Raw genomic sequence first — 6,149 nt, 5'->3', positions numbered from 1 at the left:
TTTTTTTTAATAATCACTCTGATTTTTTATGAGCGATTGAGTGAAAAATGCAATTGCATGTATGTGTTAGTTGATTAGGGGTTAAAAAACTGGAAAATGGTGGGTTGGATTTGGGGAAAAAAAAAAACAGAGTGCTTGAAGTTGATTACGGCAACGATTCTGCCGGAATCCAAAAAATCGGCGAGTTTGGGGAGAAGTTAACATAGGTAGGGGGGTAGTAGTGGGTTGTTTCCAGGGAGAACCTCTGAATGCCGTGTTTTACGATGGGTGTTCTGTTTGTGTGTTATTTTTTTTTATTTTTTATTTTTAGGAAAGATTAGCAACACTGGAAAAAACATGGCTTTGTAGTTACCCGTTGATGAAGAAGCACGGTGTTGATATGCTATAAAGCACAGATGAAAGTGCCATGTTTTTTGTTTGGTGTGCATAGTAATCTAGTTGTTTTGAAACTGTGATGGAAGGGGTGTATAAAAGTTATGATGGGTGTTCTGATTGTGTGTTTTTTTTTAGTTTTTTATAACAGTGGAAAAATCATGGCTGTTTAGTTACCCGTTGATGAAGAAGCACGGAGATGAAATGCTAAAATGCACAAATGAAAATGCCATGTTTTTTGTTTGGTAGGCATAGTATTCTGGTTGTTTTTGAAACTGTGATGTTTGGTATGCATAGTATTGTTAAGCATTGTACAGATTAAATAATGAGAGGAATAGATAATGTTGTATTAATATTTTGTCTGATTCTGTAACTGTGTGCATATGTGCAGTGTAGACAATAATAAGAATGGATAATGTTGTGCAGAAAAAGGAATTAAAAACACATTGCATGAATACATGATTGGCAGCAAATTTAGGAAAAAGTGAATTGGGGGACCACAAAGCAGCAGATGGGGAAAGAAACAATTAGGGTATAGGGCAATAAAAGATTGACCAAAGTTTGTCTTTACCAAAGGGTCTTCACTTAGAAAGGAATGTAAAAAATAAATAAATAAATGGGACCCCCTGCCTGCACCATAGAAAAACAATTAAAAAGGGTAATAAATGGGACCCTTAACTGCAACCTAATCTAAATAAAGTATGAAATGTGGCATGTGGCATTTTGTTGCATACTGAGCTATGCCATTTGTGTTTGTTCCTTGTTGGTGAATATTTATGCAGGGAAGAAGGCAAAAATATCAAAGGTGCAACCAAGTGTTGTGAGTGATCCCAACCTTGATGAAGACTTCGTAAGCCCACCAAAAGGAGATCGGCAACCGCAAAGACCGAATGCAAATGAGTGCTCAGAATACGAACTGCTACCTGAAGAGGAGGCACGGTTTTCAAAATTCGAGACCCGGGCTATGGCAAAACACCTCGTTGAACCCATGAAAAAATTTGGATCGCTGCAAAGGAATGCAGTTAGGGAACTGGGCTTTGGGGATTTGTTGAAACTGAAGGTCGAAGACACGGCTCTGCGAATGGGGCATTGGTTGATGAAGAACTTTGACGGGAGTTCAACAACGTTAAATTTAGGACAGGGCCGGATGCTAAAGATAACAGAAGAGGATGTGGAGGCAGTCCTTGGATTTCCACGAGGACCCCGGCAGATTAAAAAGAGGGGCCGGAATGCAAAATGTGCCGAGCTCGATGCATGGAGAGCACAATACGAAAATGGGGACCACACAATAACCCCTTACATGATAGAGTTGTTGTTAAAGGAGCATAAAGATGGTGGAATTTGGTTCAAGAAGCACTTCACAATCCTAGTGGCAAGCATCCTAATTTGCATCCAACAAAATGGATATGCAAATCAATCAATCATACACGAACTAAAGGATGTGAGCAAGATAAGGGAACTGAATTGGTGCAAGTATCTGATTGACGAGCTAGTTGAATGTCACAACAAATGGGTGACAAAGCAACACAAAAAATTTACTGGACCATTGCTATTTATAACGGTAAGCCCAGCATTCTGTGTGTAATTATTTTTAGTTTTGGCGTAAGGTTAAATGGTAATATGTGTATTGAGTTTATGATTATAATAATAACAACTGTTGTCATGCCAAATGAAAATGCAGATGTTGTACGTAGATAAAGTTGTGAACCCATGCCGATATGTCGAGCGAAACAGACCAACATTCATAGGCTGGACTGCAAAGCTGTTAAACGAGCGTGAGTTTGCGGAGATTAAGAAAGGGGGGGGGGGTTTGGTTTAGGAGTGATTGAGACAAACGGAGAAGAAGACGAGCAGTTGAACGAGCACATCACAGTAGAAAACCAAGAAGATGAAGCCGAAGATCCAGTAAAGGTAAAAACTTATAAGGTTAATTGAATTGGAAACTTTAATTGGTTAAAAACCAGCAACTTGATTTGGTTAGTACTTACAATCTGGAACACGAAATGGCAGGCCATGGAGGTACGGTTTATAGATGATGCAAACCAAGTTATCAATAAAGTGCAAGATCTCAGTAAACTTGCGGATGAAGCTGGAAAGTGCACACTGACTCATACGACCTTCGAGAAGTTAGTGGAGGCGGGAAAGTTGTTGTTAAGAGTAGGACAACGATATGTGGCAGCGAGAGCAAAATGCAATCAGAATCAAGCACAACCCGAAACACAAGATGCCGAAGAGCCAGTGAGCAGTGCATCAAAAAATAACGATGAGGAGGGGGGCGAAGCGGATTTAGGCGAAAAGGAGACAGAAGTACAAAATGAGATAAACATGCATATGGGAGACAACGAGCCAGCAAATGAAATGCCATCATTCAGTCTAGGCTTAACCCAGGAGATGAACAATATACCAGTGGTGAGCGAACCAAATCAGGATCCCGTGATTGCAGATGATGCTGTAAGTAAAAAAAGGAATGTTAGTAAATTAGTCAAATTTAATATGCACCAGATATATATAATTTTGTACAATATCAGCTTGTGAGTGTGATTTTAATGTTCGAGAACGCAGTGCGAGGAAGCGATGCAGACGGAAGATGAAGGAAGATAAACCAGGATCGCATCGATACACGGCAATGATAAGCATCCCACGACAAACCAACCAGAAGAACCATTCCTCACACCTCCAGAGGTATGTCGCGTGCTAAATTTGATAGAAGCTGAGTTAAGGAAAAAAATAAAAAGTAAAATAATGTGCATGATAGTGGGAAACAGAATTCCAATGTTGCTTGATTTAAAATAGGTAAATGTTTGGGAAGTGGATGTGTGAAATGTTTGAAAATGAGTTTGAAATAAAAAATTGGTAATTGTGCATGTGTGAACTGTTTGGGCAGTGAGTGTGTGAAGTGTTTGGGAAGTGATTGTGCAACAATGTGGTAAATTGAATTGCAATGTTAACATATTCGACAGATGTACATGGTATGGCTATTATACCTCGAAAAGTTAGCTAGATTTGTGAAATTAAATATACTAGTCTCGAAAAATTTAATCACACAGTGGGCATACAATGACCAAAAAAAGGGTGTTAGACTAATTTTAAATCACACATTTTGCAGCAAATGATTAACCCAAATGGAAAGGACAAAGGAGACCAAGGAGGGACCATAGAAAGGGCACCAATGAAAATGCAACGAACTGAAGGCAACACGACCAACTTACCACAAAACCCAGGCACACCGTCAGACCATGATCGCATAGCACGAAGAGAGCTCACAAAATGGTACTCCCCCACCCCAAGTGAGATGAAGAAGTGGATAATCCAGAATGCAAATGCTGACAAGTAAGAAAGATTACATTATAATTCAGCACCTAATGAAAAATAATATTACACATCACCTGATTTGCTGACACACAGGGACGAGGAGCTCTTCCACTACAACAACCAACGATCATTAAGATCTGACATGCTGACACTGGACACGGGCAAAGAAGTGAACGCGACAGTTATAGACAGCTGGGCATGCGTACTAAATGACAAAGAACAGGCAAAACCAATCCTTGATCCAACACGATTCTTTGCATCAACCAAACTAACGGTATACAAATTCTATTTAAAAAAAAAAAAAGGAATACTTGAAATTCTCAAATAATATGAATACTGTATTGGACTAAATATGAATATGTATGCATGCACAGATGGAAACAGTGGTGGGATGGACAGGGACACGAGCACAACGGCTCAAACTATTTAAAAGGAAAATGAAAAGCGAGATGACTTTCAGCCCATACAAAAAGTGGACAGAGATTGACATGGTAAGTTAACATAAGACTTAAAAGGGTAAGAAGTAACAAATGTATTTGTTCATGGGTTTAAAAACTACTTGCTAACCAATTCGAAATCAATGTGCAATGCAGTTCATATTCCCAATATTTAACAAATCTCACTACTATGTCATCGCCGCCGATCTAAAGGGAGGGACAATGCAAATCATTGACAACTCATCTGCTGGAAAAAAAGAAGTGTATGGGAAAATCCCTGATATTTTGGTAAGAACTTCTAATCATATGCGTGTTAAATAATTTGATTACCAGTTGGAAATAAATGCAAAGAATATGAGCACAGCTTAAATTTTAAAAAACTGCAAAATAGATGAAAAAAAAAAGAGAAACAAATAGTGTAAATGTGGAGAGTGCGATATGAAAAAAAAAGATACACTGTGGAAATGAGAAAAAAAAGGAGAAACTGTGCATCTATTACTGTTCTTTAGGTGCAATATAGATATAAATGTGTAGCATTAGGGAATAAGTACATTATAATCCAGATTGAAATAATGAAAACCGGTGATATGATAAAAGTTACTAACCGTGTGTATGTATGAAACCAGAAGGACATGATCGGGTGCTTCCTAGACGATAACAAGGACCATAAAAGGGCGGCTGAAATACTGGAAATGGAACCAAAGAGAATGCAAATGCCTTGGAGGGATGCAACAGAAAATCCAGCCAGTGGAGTATATACAATGAGGCACATGGAATGCTTCATTGGGGAGAAAGCGAAGAGTTGGGAATGTGGGCTGACCAAGGGAGACAAAGCCACAATAGAAACATACCGAGCGAAGTACATGAAGGATATCCTGCTCAGCGAATGCAATGAGCAACACAGCAAAAACCTCCAAAGCTCACCACTGTACGGCCAGGGAGTGTTCACGCAATTCCGCTAAGCAGTAAGATGTGTGATTGGGCATTTATTTTTGACGACTTTAAAACAAATGACTATGGACAACAATCAAAGGTTTAAAAGTTGGAATAATTTTTTTGGTAAAGTTGTGCGAAATGTAGATGCATGGTTTTTATTTAAAAAGACTATCGGTTGTAAATGCACACTCATTAATTCGTGCATCAGTGGATTACGCCATTGTGCAATTACGTTACATCTGGATGAATCAGTGTGTGCATCGCCGGTTACTGAATTAATGCACTGCTAAATGGCAACAAAAAATAACCCGTAGACCACTAAATACATTAAGACACGTTAAGGTGATGTGCACCCACATAGAAATAGAAAATGCACAACGGTAGGGGGCGTAGGCACAATGGTAATAAACCAACTTAAGTTTAAAGTTGTATTAAAATGCATGTTTGCATGACACCCCTTAGTCGAAATGATAGGGTAAAGCAAAGGAACCGAACGTGCAAGACAGCGCACAAAACCAGATTTAATGCCAAAGTCCCTACCCTAAACTGTGCGTTAGGCGTGAAGTTAACAAATAGGGGAATCAAAATAAAACACACAAACGCGTATAGTACAGATGAATTAGAGTGCAACATTGATGGGAGCATACGTGCACAGAAATCCAGTCACCGTGTGCAACGACAACAAACTGTACTGTGCAAGTGGGATGTGGCAGCATAATATGGGGAAAAAGAATAAAATAATACCACCGTATGTCAAAAACAAATAACCCATAGTCCACTAAATAGATTTTGATACGTTATTATGATGTGCACCCACACAGAAACACAACATGCATCACGGTAGGGGGACGTCATACGCCGGTAATAAATCAACTTAACATTGAAGTGTTAATAAGATGCATATTTGCATGACACCCCTGAGTCGAAATAATAGGGTACATCAAAGGGGGTGCAAGACAACACTCAAAAACAAATTACAAAGACAAATGAATTGTTGTGCAACATCGAAGGAAGGATACGTGCAAATATGCACAAAATTCCAGTTACCATGTGCAACGACAGAAAACTATACTATGCAAGTTGGGAGTGGTT

This window comes from Ipomoea nil, unplaced genomic scaffold, assembly GCF_001879475.1.
Source record: "Ipomoea nil cultivar Tokyo-kokei standard unplaced genomic scaffold, Asagao_1.1 scaffold3030, whole genome shotgun sequence".
NCBI lineage: Eukaryota > Viridiplantae > Streptophyta > Magnoliopsida > Solanales > Convolvulaceae > Ipomoea > Ipomoea nil.
This window is presented reverse-complemented; position numbering follows the sequence as displayed.